Below are 13,881 nucleotides of genomic sequence, written 5' to 3'. Positions count from 1 at the left end.
GCGCGGGCGGGCGGGCGGCGGCGGAGGGGCGGGGCGATGCCAGCTGACTTACGTGGGCCGGCGGAAGGGGCGGAAGAGGAGGTGCCGCGGATGAGCTGCCGGTACCCCGGACTGAGCGGTCGGTACATTGAGAGCCAGGACTCCGACCCTGAACCTCAGTCCCAGACCGAGGAGGACAGACCGGGGAGAGTCCGCGAGGTCCAGTCCAGGGAAGGGGGCGCCGGGCCCAAGCGGCGCCGCTGGGCCTGCGCGAGCTCCCGGGAGATCCCAGAGCGGTGGCCTCATCTCGTCCCCTTCCTGGTCTCCCAGAGCTGGCCACCCCGAGACGGCCTTATCCCCGGAAGCCGGTCAGGCAGCCCTCTCCCCGTAACCGCTCGGAGCCGGTCACCCCGAGGAGTCCGCGTTCGGTCCTCGGGATCTGGTCAGCCTGAAGAGGCCTCATCCCGGAAGCCGGTCACCCCGAGAAGGCCCCCCGTCCCGTCGTTGGTCACCCTAAGGGAGCCCCATCTTAGTCCCCGGATCCCGTCATTCTGAGGAGGCCCTGTCTTGTCCCCAAGGACCGGTCACCCAGAGGAGGCCCCTTCCCATCCCTGTGCCCTGAGAAGCCCTAATTTCTGGGGTCTGTTCACCCCAAAGAGGTCCCGTCCTCGTCCCGGGGGGACCAGTCATCCCGAGGTGGGACCAGTGCCCTGGCCGGTGTGGCTGCAGAGGGAAAGTGGGCAGGCTGGTCAGGAACTGGAAGTCGGGGTGCATCTGGGAGGGAGGAGGGAGCAGAAGCCACTGTCTCCAATGGAGGAAGGAATAAGTCTCTGTGCTGTGTCCCCAAGTGTAGTTACCGAGTTTTAGAAATGATCACCTGCTCTCACAACCTTAATCGCTTTGGTATCTTTAATTAACTTGGGAAATAACTCTCCAGACTTTTGGTTGTTCGCAAGGAGTGGAATCGTAATTCTGAGGAAGTTGGAAAGGTGACAGATTGACCCCACTGCCCCCTGGGTTTACTGCTTTTCTGGGAGAAGTAGGGTGGTGTGAGCCGGGACCCTCACTGGAGCTCCCTTTTAGGTAGCAGGGTTCCCTACAGGCAGATCTGACTCAACCCACTCAAAGTGGTTTCATTGCCTGAAGGAGCCTCAGGCTCCCCTTTTTCATTTTCACACCAGTAACAGATTTTATGGCCCAGACACTGAAATGACAATCTATAACGTAGTATACAAGTAGCCTTAGTGTCAGATAATCACCGAAATGACTAAAAACAGTAGATCTGTTACAGCATGTGAAATGCCTCCTTTCTATTTAGTTCCAGCTGTGGAATGCCTATCTTCCCTAACTCTCGATTTCCTGAGGCTGTGCAACCCCTCCTAAGGAAAATGATTTAAATCCTTCTTGCTGTAGTAGCATCTTCTGGAAGGAGATCCTTTCATGACTTCTGTCCCAGAACTCAGCAGTAATTGCTTTTTAAATGAGGTTAAACAGATTAATGTCTTACAGAATGAAGCATTTAAAAACTCAGAACTCTTTGAAGTTTGGAAGTGGTGTTTTTACTTACCTCCAATCCTCCTGTCTGTTCTTTTTTCTGGAGAAACCTCTGTAGAGGAGCAGGCCCCGACAGCAGGTGCAGAGCAGATGGAGCCTGCACCCATGTAGGTTCCAAGAAGCCTCCATGCTCTCTGTCCCCAAAAAGGCAAGTTGAATTTTTCCATTTCTTATAACTTCACCTCAAATATTGGCCAGTATGATATACACATAAGTAAAATGCTCTTGGTATTTTGATAAGTATGTTTAATTTTTTAAAAACAGACTTTGGCAAGTTAAACCACTTACTTATACACAAAATTAGAGGTGAAGCCAGGATTATGTTATTTAGCCATTTGAAGCCACGTTAAATACTGACACCACAAATATTCAAATTTCCTTCTATAATCCACTGTAGGTTCACAAGATAGGAGTAGTAATTTTAATCACTCATTGTAATTTAATTTATAGCATTGCATTCCATATTTACTTTTGCTATGTACTGTTTTTATTTCTTTTAAATGTGCTTGCTTTTAACATTTTAAATGCTTTGGTGCCAATGTCTGGGCTTCTGAGAATAAATTTATTTTCACCTTAAGACAGTATAGAGGACTAAGGTTCTGGAGTCAGACTACCAAATTTGTCTAGTCCTACCTCTGTGCCCTTGCATAAATTACTTAAACTTTTAAAACCTTGCTTTCTATCATCTGTACAATGAGGATATTAATAGTATTTACCTTCCAGATTATTATAAGGATTAAATGAGACAATTTGTGTGCTTACCACAGAGCAAATGCTCAATAAATGTTGGCTTTTGTAACTATTACTTCCACATCCTATAATTGTATAAACTTTATCCTTGAGAACATGGATCAGTTATCTTACTGTTTGAAATCTTAAAATTCATTTTCATAAGTATAAAACATAAATTCATATATGCTTACTTTCCCTATTTAAGTATGTGTGCACATTAAAAAAAACTAACATATGTTTTGAGTAACATTATTAGTGGCTGGCAAGATGTTTGGCTGACAAATATTTTATATAATCTTCAAATTCAGAGGTTGGTTGAAGTTAAATTTTTTTAAGTATCAAGGTAAAAGCAAACATCTGTATTTAAAATTTAATAAAAATTATATCTTCTTGGGTTCACAATATATGATAACTAATGGTTGGGGACTTTCCTATTTGCAACCACCTTTATCTTTGGACATTTCACTTAGAGCGTATGAGAAAACATTTAATTTCACTAAGAGATAGCCCCACAAGCAAGAAAAAAATCTGAAAAATAAACAAAAATGCTAAAAAGTACATGACCCCATGCTTTATAAAAATTACAAAAAGAAATTTCGGAAAAAAGTTATGATTAATAAACAAAGAGAGCCAGCCCATGTATGCAAAAATTACCGATGTGTGGAAAACCAATGACAGAAATACTTATTTTCAGCTCTTTCACATTTTAGCCAATTTAGTTTTGATCAATTAATCTATAGCCCAAAGTAGGAAAATATTATCTATCTTATTTACATGATTCTTTCCCAATTAAAGTGTTTCGTAGTAGAATGATAACTTTACTTAATATTCTACTTAGCTGAGGCTTCTATCCACTAAAAGGTTAAGCTTTCAGTGTTTCAACTAAGGTGATTGAGACCCATGTAAACATTAGCATATAGTAGGAGAACACCAAGCTGGGCTAAGTATGAAATGTGTGACCCTGGAAGAGAGAAAATTAATGTCTGCTTGGGATTTGAACATGTAATGTTTACCTAGCACTAAGCTCTAATCTGTTAATTGATTGTCAATTTAAATTACCTGGAAGAACACACAGGTATCTCTACAGTCTTGAGGATTTTGTTGTTGTTTTTGTTTTGGTATTCTGGAATTTAAAAGTGCCTTTTGTCTTTAGTTATGTGGATTAAAAGTCATGTTCTCTTCAGAAGTATGAATACAATTTCTCTTTCAACCATAATTTTTTAAAACATGTATACATTATAGTTTTAAATTTTACATCAGTGGGAAAGTATAAGTGAATTTCATTAAATGCGAATTTCTAGAGCTTTTCAAGAATAGAGGGAGTTTCCAAATGCATGGCTGACAAGCATTTTATATAATCAGCTGGTTACCATCACAGCTGAAGGGTTACTGTACTCCTTCATTACTAATTTTCCCTTCCCTATCTAACAACAATTGGGAACTCTTTGGTGCCCATTTTTTTCTGAAGTCTGTAAAGGATTGTCTGTGTTCCCTCTCCACCACTTGTGGAAATACACAGAGGCCTTCCTGGCATTTCGCATGTATCCAAGACCTCTTCCTCTCTACATCAGTCCTTACTGACAGGAGGCACCAGTTTGCCTTGACTCCCACCCTCACCTCTGGGAGCTGCTGAGGAGTAAGTAGACAAACATCCATAGGGATGCTTTGGAAGACAATACTCAGTTGGGCATATATTCTCTCATTTGAATAGGAGAATTTTATAGTCATCCCTTATATACTACCTTATGGAATCTTCAAAAAATAATTTTTTTTTTGGCCACACCACACTGCTTGCAGGATCTTCAACCAGGTATTGAACCCAGGCCCGCTGCAATGGAAGCTCAGAGTCCTAACCACTGGACCACCAGGGAATTCCCCCTCCCCAAATTTTTTAGTAAACTAAATCTTATTTTTAAACATGATATAAATCAAATGAAAATTTTATTTTTTTAAACCAGGAATCTCCATTCATAAGTACAAAACCATTTTAAGATTTAAGTAGAGACTAGTTATCATTAAATGGTCTATTGCATTTTATAAAAACCATAAAAATGTTTTTGGAAGGAGCAGTTCTCTCCCACCAGAATATGAAAAGCACCCAGCCCTGACAAGGCTGGAACACATGAATCTGACCCCCTCCACAGTGTCTGGGGCCTCAGACAGGTGAGAGCACATAGTCATTCTCTGGAAACTGAGCTGAGGCTCCTGGCACAAACTCTGCTGCCAAAGGAAGAGGTCAGGCTTGCCTTTGGAACTGCAAGAATGCAAGTGCCTCTGGAAGACAGGGAGAGAGTTCTGCCTTAAATGCAGATGCCCTCAGGGTGGCGCAGTAGCCTGAGCTTGGGAAAGAGCTGAAGGCAAGAAACAGCCCCTCCTCCCCTGCCCATCACTGCCTCCTCCTCCTCCCTCACTCCTTTCAGATTCCAGGTAGGTGGTACAGGCAGCACTGGCCCAGGTTGGGGGACTGGGGCCTAGAGCTCCATCTTCCACTTCAGTGCAACTGGAATAAGGATTTCAACACAGTCATGAGACAATGCCTGTTAGTCTATCTATCTTATAACAGATACCTACAGTTTTGTCAAACCAAGAAGCACTATAAATATAATATTTTAAAATAAAAATTTCCATGTCCCTAAAAAAGAAAAGATAATATACTCAATAATCTTATCCTAACATTTATGTTCCTTGAGCTACACTGTTCAGTAGAACTTTATGTGATGAAGGGGGTGAGCTGTACTGTCTAATATGGTAGCCGCTAGCCATAGGTGGCTATTGAGCACTTGATGTATACAACTGAGGAAATAAATTTTTAATTTCATTTAATTTTAGTTTAAATAGCTACATGTGTCTAGTGGATACTGTAGCAAAAGATCTTAACTCCTAACAAACTGAGCAGTTGCATCAGTCTGGCCCCATATTAGATTACATTTAATGTCTCCAACCTGATGGTGAAAAGAATATGGCTCCTTTGGTGTTAATATGGTAAGCAAGTACCTGGATTGACCATTTCAGCAAAACTATATACAGCTTCTGAGAAAGATATCTGGATATCTTTAGGAAGGGAAAAGGAATGCTGAATGTCCAAAATAGATATATGTTCATGACATGCATGATAAGGCCCTTCCTATACACTGTCCTTAAAAGATATAGACACTGTAAAGCCATGCCTTCTGAATTTTAAGCCACTGATTATATACTGAATCACTGTTGAGCTGCGTGTCTAAAGAACATGTCCTATTTTTATTTCATCCATTTTTCTTTTTTTTTTGCATTTATTTGACTCACTGCAAATTCACTTAACTACCCTAAGAAATCAATATCTATATCTTAACACAAAAGTTCTCATAAGAAACATCATGGAACTCCTTGCAGCTATCAACATACACCATGTTATTTCCATGACCTACAAGTCTAGAAATCTATGCCAAGTGAGGTTAATTTTTAATAGTTTAATCCACTAAGTAGATGCTTATTAAGCATTCATATTTTTCATATTTGTAAAGTACATACTGTGACTCAGATTTATATCTTATTCTCCACAAACTCACAGACTACTAAGAAAAGAAAATAATTGCATATATAACTTGTATTACCAAGAAATATATTGATTAGTACCAATGGGAAGATCAGAGAATATATCCTAGGAGATCATATAAGGAAGAAACTAATTTTAAATTGAAGCTTCAAACTTTTATTTTCAGCCAAGATGAAGTAACAGGAACTGACTACCCTCCCACCTGAGACAATAATAACCAAAAAAACCCAGACAACATATGTGAAACGATGGTTCTTAAGACATTGAACGTAAGTCAATGAAGGACAGATCCTTGAGGAACGGAAAACAAAGGAGATGAGCCCTACAATTGACCCACCTCACTGCCTGTTGAGTTTCCAGGCCATGATGTAAGGAAAGGAACCCACAGAGCCTAGCAGCCTCCCTAAATTGAGGGGATGAAACTGGGAATCTGGATTGGGCGAGATGGCTAGAATTCACAGGGCAGAGTACTGGAAAGAGGAGTGATGTACAGAGAGAGGACTCCAGAGATCTGCAGAGACTCCTCCACAAATATTCATCTGAGAATCAATTAGTGAATACATGTGAGCAAGCTACCTGAGGCAGAGGAAAAATCTGTTGGGAAGGATGAAAGGATACAGTGCCTGAAGTTCACATGAGGCCAGAAGTAGTGCTTGTCCCAACAGATTGGAAAATCACATCATTCAAAAGTCATCAGCTAGAGTACTAAAAAGGCTCTTCTAGTAGTGAGATAAAATTAACTCTAGACAAGGATTCTAGGAAGATAATGGAGTAGGAAGCACCAGAAATCTGTCTCCCACCTAGACAACAATGACACTGGCAGACTCTGTCTGATGTAACTAATTTGGAACTCTGGAGTCTGTTGAAGACTTACAACTTCTGGGGAAGACTTGGATGGTAAATTTTGGTTAATTTTAGTCAATTTCAGCTCTTAGCTGACAGTAGTAGCTACACATCCCCACCTGCAGCCACATGGCAGGCACTGAGCAGCTTGCACACAGCTTGCAGGAGGCAGGGTAAACAAAAAGGACACTGTTCCCCAAATATTGGGGATCTGTGTTCTGGTCACTGATTGCTTCTTCTGATCACAGAGGTGCATGGAAAAAGGCAGGCAGCCATTGTTGCTGCACCTCCCCTCACATCCCTCCTCACCTCACTTCAAGCTTCTGTCCTCTAGCTGAACAGCCTTCTAGGAAATTTAAAGGCCAGTACCCTTTTCTCCTGCCTTAATTTTTTGCTTTTCCCCTTTTGGTAGTCAGGCATTAAAGACTAGGACATTCAAAAACAACTACATATATGGGGGAAATTAGAAAGTGACTAAATGTGCTCAAAGAAGGGCTCAGAAAAGACCTAAGAAGACATTATTTTTATTTTGAAAAAATAATCAAAACATCAAACCCTGAGGAATGGTGGGAATCTGATTTCCAGAGTTACCATATTATTAGATTCAAATGTCCAGTGTTCATTCAACAAAAACACAAGGCATACAAAGAATCAGGAAAGTATGGCCAATTCAAAGGAAAAAAATATAATTCAAGAGTCTGTCCATGAAATAGATCTAATGGAATATATATTAAACAAAGACTCTAAAACAACTGTCTTAAGATGCTCAAAGGACTATATGAAGATGTGGAGGAAGTCAAGAAAATGAGATGTAAACAAAATAAAAGTATAAATAAAGAGATAGAAAGCCTAAAAAGAAATAAAAAAGAAATTCTGGGGGCTTCCCTGGTGGTGCGGTGGTTGCGAGTCCGCCTGCCGATGCAGGGGACATGGGTTCGTGCCCCGGTCCGGGAGGATCCCACATGCCGCAGAGCGGCTGGGCCCGTGAGCCATGGCCACTGAGCCTGCGCGTCCGGAGCCTGTGCTCCACAACAGGAGAGGCCATGACAGTGAGAGACCCGCGTACCGCAAAAAAAAAAAAAAAAAAAAAAAAAAAAAGTTAAAAAAATTCTGGAGCTGAAAAGTACAATAACTGAAATGAAAAATTCACTAGAGGGATTCAAAGGCATATGAGCAGGCAAAAGAAATAATCAGTGAACTAGAAAATAAGAGAGTGGAAAATATCCAGGCTGAAGAACAGAAAGAAAAATTGAAGAAAAGAAATGGAGCCTAAGGGAACTGTGAGACATCATAAAACATACCAACCTACTCATCATTGGAGTCCTAGAAGGAAGAGAGAGAAAGGCACAGAGAGAACATTGAAGAAATAATGGCTGAAAACTTACCAAATTTGATGAAAGGCATGAATATAAATATCCAAGAAGTTCAATGAACTCCAAATAAGATGAACTCAAAGAGACACACACTGAGACACATAATCAAACTTTCAAAAGACAAATATAAAAAATGAATCTTGGGCTTCCCTGGTGGCGCAGTGGTTGAGAATCCGCCTGCCGATGCAGGGGATACGGGTTCGTGCCCCGGTCTGGGAAGATCCCACATGCCGCGGAGCGGCTGGGCCCGTGAGCCATGGCCACTGGGCCTGCGCGTCCGGAGCCTGTGCTCCACAACGGGAGAGGCCACAACAGTGAGAGGCCCGCGTACCGCAAAAAAAAAAAAAAAAAAAGAATGAATCTTGAAAGCAGCTAGAGAGAAGCAAATCATTATATAATACAAGTGATCTTCAATAAGAGTATGTTCAGATTTCTCATCAGAAACTTTAGAGGCCAAAAGACAGTGGGCTGATGATATATTCAAAGTGCTAAAGAAAAAAAACCATCAACCAAGAATCTTATATCCAGCAAGACTGCTTTTCAAAAGTGAGGGAGAAATAAAGACATTCCCAGATAATCAAAAGCTGAGGGTGTAGCCACTAGACCTGCTTTGCAAGAAATGCTCAAGGGAGTCCTCCAAAGTGAAATGAAAGAACACTCAACAGTACCTCAGAGCTGTATGGAGAAATAAAGATCACAATAAAGGTAAATACATGGGCAATTTTTAAAGCTAGTATTATTGTAACAATGGTTTGTAGTTACACTTTTTGCATTCTACATGATTCAAGAGACTAGTACATTTAATGGGAAAAAAATTAGTGTAAAAGCTAGAATTACTGAAACACTGGTTTGTAACTCCAATGCTTTTAAAAGAATTATTAGTTTTTGTTTTGGACACACAATGTATAAAGATGTAATTTTGTGACATCAACAACTGAAAGGGGCAGAATGAAGCTACAAAGGAGCAAATATTTTGTATGTTATTGAAGTTAAGCTGCTATAAATTCAAATTAGATTGTTATAACTTTAGGATGTTAAATGTAATTCCCATGGTAACCACAAAGAAAATAGCTATAGAATATATACAAAAAGAAATTAAGAATGAATTTAAGCAATTTACTACAGAAAAGTCAACACAAAAGAAGGTAGGAATGCAGGAAATGACAGCCCCTCCCCCCAAAAAAACAAAACAAAACTATAGGGCAAATCGAAAATAAATATCAATAACAGAAATAATTCCTCCTTATCAGTAGTTATTTTAAATATACATTGATTAAATGGAATATTACTCAGCCATAAAAAGAAATGAAACTGAGTTATTTGTAGTGAGGTGGATAGACCTGGAGTCTGTCATATAGAGTGAAGTAAGTCAGAAAGAGAAAAACAAATACCATATGCTAACACATATATATGGAATCTAAGGGGAAAAAATGTCATGAAGAACCTAGGGGTAAGACGGGAATAAAGACACAGACCTACTAGAGAATAGACTTGCGGATATGGGGAGTGTGAATGGTAAGCTGTGACAAAGTGAGAGAGTGGCATAGACATATATACACTACCAAACGTAGGGTGGATAGCTAGTGGGAAGCAGCCGCATGGCACAGGGAGATCAGCTAGGTGGTTTGTGACCACCTAGAGAGGTGGGATAGGGAAGGTGGGAGGGAGGGAGATGCAAGAGGGAAGAGATATGGGAACATAGGTATATGTATAACTGATTCACTTTGTTAAAGCAGAAACTAACACACCATTGTAAAGCAATTATACTCCAATAAAGTTGTTAAAAGTAAATAAATATACATTGATTAACCTCTTCCGTCAAAAGTTAAAGATTGCCAGAATGGATAAAAACACATGATCCAACTAGGTATTGTCTACAAGAACTCACCTGAGATCCAAAGACACAAGCAGGTTGAAAGTGAAAGGATGGAAGAAAGAGTCTATGCAAATAGTAACCAAAAGAGAGCATGAGTAGCTATACTAATATCAGACAAAATATATTTTAAATAAAAAATCACAATACAGGACGGAGTGACCAGAAAGAAGATAAATAAGGAAATAGAGGATGTAAACAAACACTAAACCAACTATATCTAGCAGACATATACAGTACACTTCACCCAAGAACAACATACACATCCTTTGCAAGTGTATGTGGGACATTTTCCCAAGTAGACCATATGTTAGGCCATAAATTAAGTCTCAACAGACAACAACTCGGGTGCCTGCTGGACACTGGTGTGGGACCTTGATGCCCAAGGAGATGGGAGAAACCCCTGAGTGACTGGATAGGATGTGGGGGGAGTGAGGGGGGAGGAGAAGTGGGGGCCAGACAAGACTGGTGCCCCTGAGGGGTGGCTGGGAAGGGGAGGGGTTCCCATGCCTGGATGGACCCTCGGGGGCTCAGGGGATCAGTGGGAGTGTGCCTACTGTTTCCCCTGCCCAGTCGGGCCCTGGGAAATCTGCTGGGCTCCGAGGCCAGGTCTCCCACCCTCCAAGGCCCTCTCTGGGCCGCATTGGTCCTAGGGGTGTAGGAGGAGGTGCAAGGAGAAGGGCGGAGGTGGATGGGGAGCGGCCCTCCGAGATTAGAGGATCAGGGAAGGCATGGAGGGCACTTCCCCCACCAACTCAGGCCCCAGAAAACCCGCTGGGCTCCCAGGCCTGGTCCTCCATTCTCTGGGATCCCCTCAAACCCCATGGGTCCTAGGAATGTGGGAGGGAAGGAGGAGGGGGGAAGAGGAGGAGAGGTGGACGGTGGGGGTGGGCCCTCCAGGATCAGAAGATCAGGGGAGGTGCAGAGGGCGTTTCCCCCACCCACTCAGCCCCAGGAAGCCTGTTGGGCTTTGGGGTCTCATCCCCTGCCTTCAGGACCCCCTTTGGCCACATGGCTCCTAGGGGCATAGGAGGGAGGAAGGAGGGGAAGAAGAAGAGAGGCCAACGGGGAGGGGCCCTTCAGGGAAGGATCAGGGGGGAATGCGCCTAACATTTCCCTCACTCACTTGGGCCCAGTGAGCCTGCTGGAGTTGTGGACCTGGTCCTCCAACCTCCAAGGCCAGAGGCACTCCTGGACTCTACTGTGTTGAGTATAAGCCCCACCCCCATCCCCCAGGGCCTTTTCCAGGCCTGTGGGTCCTAAGCATAGGCCCTACCCACCACCTAAACCCTACCCCTGCCTAAGCCCAGCCCCCCACCAGCCAAGGCGTTTTCCAGCTTTTTTTTTTTCTCCTTTTTTTACTATAGTGGTTCTGCTTTACCTTCTGGTTGTTGTTTCATCTATATTTTTATATTTTTATTCTTTCTAACATACCTGTTAGTTTTCTAATCCTATTTTATTTTTTACTCTTTGTTATTCTGTTCCTTTTCTTCTTTTTTCTTTTTTTCCACCCCGCACTGCTTGCGGGATCTTGGTTCACAAGCTGGTGCTCAGGCCAGAGCTCCTGCAGTGGGAGCTCCGAGTACAAACCACTGACTAACAGAGAACTTCAGACCCCAGGGAATATTCATCTGAGTGAGGTCTCCTGGAGGTGATCATCTCAGTACCAAGACCCAACTCTACCCAGCAGCCTACAAACTCCACTGCTGGAAGCCTCAGGCCAAACAACCTGTAAGACAGTAACACAGTCCTCCCCATCAAAAACAAACAAAAAAAAGATGACAAAAAAAATATGTCACAGATGAAGTAGCAAGGTAGAAACCTACAAGACCAAATAAATGAAGATGAAATAGGCAACCTACCTGAAATAGAATTCAGAGTAATGATAGCAAAGATGATCCAGAATCTTGGAAATAGAGGCATGGATTGAGAAAATACAAGAAATGTTTAACAAAGATCTAGAAGAATTAAGAACAAATAGAGATGAACAGCACAATTACCTGACAGGAAAAATACACTAGACGGAATCAGTAACAGAATAACTGAGACAGAAGAATGAATAAGTGAGCTGGAAGATAGAATAGTGGAAATAACTACTGAGCAGCAGAATAAAGAAAAAAGGATGGAAAGAAATGAGGACAGTCTTAGAGAATTCTGGAACAAAGTTAAACACACCAACATTTGAATTATAGGGGTCCCAGAAGAAGAAGAGAGAGAAAGGGCCTGAAAAAAATATTTGAAGAGATTATAGTGGGAAACTTCCCTAACATGGGAAAGGAAATAGCCAAGTCCAGGAAGGGCAGAGAGTCCCATACAGGATAAACCCTAGGAGAAACACAACAAGACACATTAATCAAACTAACAAAAATTAAATTCAAAGAAAAAATATTAAAAGCAGCAAGGGGAAAGCAAAAAATAACATACAAAGGAATCCCCATAAGGTTATCAGCTGATTTTTTGGCAGAACTCTGCAAGCCAGAAGGGAGTGACAGGATATACTTAAAATGATGAAAGAGAAAAACCTACAACCAAGATTATCCAACAAAGATCTCATTCAGATTCAACAGAGAAATCAAAAGCTTTTCAGACAAGCAAAAGCGAAGAGAATTCATCAGCACCAAACCAGCTTTACAACAAATGCTAAAGGAACTTCTCTAGGCAGGAAACACAAGAGAAGAAAAAGACCCACAAAAACAAACACAAAACAATTAGGAAAATGGTAATAGGAACATACATATCGATGATAACCTTGAATGTGAATGAATTAAATTCTCCAAAAAAAGACACAGGCTGGCTGAAAGGAAACAAAAACAAGACCTGTATATATGCTGTCTACAAGAGACCCATTTCAGACCTATGGACACATACAGAGTGAAAGTGAAGGGATGGAAAAAGATATTCCATGCAAAAGGAAATCAAAAGAAAGCTGGAGTAGCAATACTCATATCAGATAAAATACACTTTAAAATAAAAACTGTTACAAGAGATAAGGAAGGACACTACATCATGATCAAGGGATCAATCCAAGAAGATATAACAATTATAAATATTTATATACCCAACACAGGAGCACCTCAATACATAAGGCAAATACTAACAACCATAAAAGGGGAAATCAACAGTAACACAATAATAGTAGAGGATTTTAACAACCCACTTACACCAATGGACAGATCATCCCCACAGAAAATAAATAAGGAAACACATGCCTTAAATGACACAATAGACCAGAGAGATTTAAGTGATATTTATAAGACATTCCACCTGAAAGTGGCAAAACAGACTTTCTTCTCAAGTGCACACGGAACATTCTCCAGGATAGATCACATCTTGGGTCAAATATCAAGCCTTGGAAAATTTAAGAAAATTGAAATCATATCAAATATCTTTTCTGACCACAATAATATGAGATTGGAAATCAATTACAGGGGAAAAAGCCAAAAACCACAAATACATGGAGGCTAAACAGTGTGCTACTAAATACACAACAGACCACTGCAGAAATCAAAGAAGAAATTTTTAAAATACATATAAACAAATGACAATGAAAACACAATGACCCAAAACCTATGGGACATAGCAAAAGCAGTTCTAAGAGGGAAGTTTAGGGACTTACCTGGTTAAGAATCCTCCAGCCAATGCAGGGGACATGGGTTCAAGCTCTGATCTGGGAAGATCCCACATGCTGCAGAGCAACTAAGACCATGTGCCACAATTACTAAGCCTGCTCTCTAGAGCCTGTGAACCACAACTACTGAAGCCCATGTGCCTAGAGCCCATGCTCTGCAACAAAGAAGCTACCGCAATGAGAAGCCTGCACATTGCAACAAAGAGTAGCACGCACTCATGACAACTAGAGAAAGCCTGTGCAGCAATGAAGACCCAATGCAGCCATAAATAAATAAATAAATAAAAATTAAAAATTTTTTTAAATGAGGGAAGTTTATAGCAATTCAATCTCACCTCAAAAAAAAGGAAAATTCTCAAATAAA

The 13,881-nt window shown here is 41.3% G+C and overlaps 1 long non-coding RNA gene across 1 annotated transcript; it reads left to right on the top strand.

Annotated features, from left to right (window-relative positions):
• The first annotated feature begins 50 nt into the window (after nucleotides 1–50).
• LOC136794752 (uncharacterized) lies at nucleotides 51–7,883 on the top strand. Its single transcript, XR_010841916.1, has 3 exons — nucleotides 51–968; nucleotides 1,580–1,681; nucleotides 5,967–7,883. It is a non-coding gene; the product is annotated as an uncharacterized lncRNA (long non-coding RNA).
• The last annotated feature ends 5,998 nt before the right edge of the window (nucleotides 7,884–13,881 follow it).

The sequence above is a fragment of the Kogia breviceps genome, chromosome 8 (assembly GCF_026419965.1).
Source record: "Kogia breviceps isolate mKogBre1 chromosome 8, mKogBre1 haplotype 1, whole genome shotgun sequence".
NCBI lineage: Eukaryota > Metazoa > Chordata > Mammalia > Artiodactyla > Physeteridae > Kogia > Kogia breviceps.
Note: the sequence above shows the minus strand (reverse complement) of the source record. Positions and strands in the feature narration are given on the sequence as shown.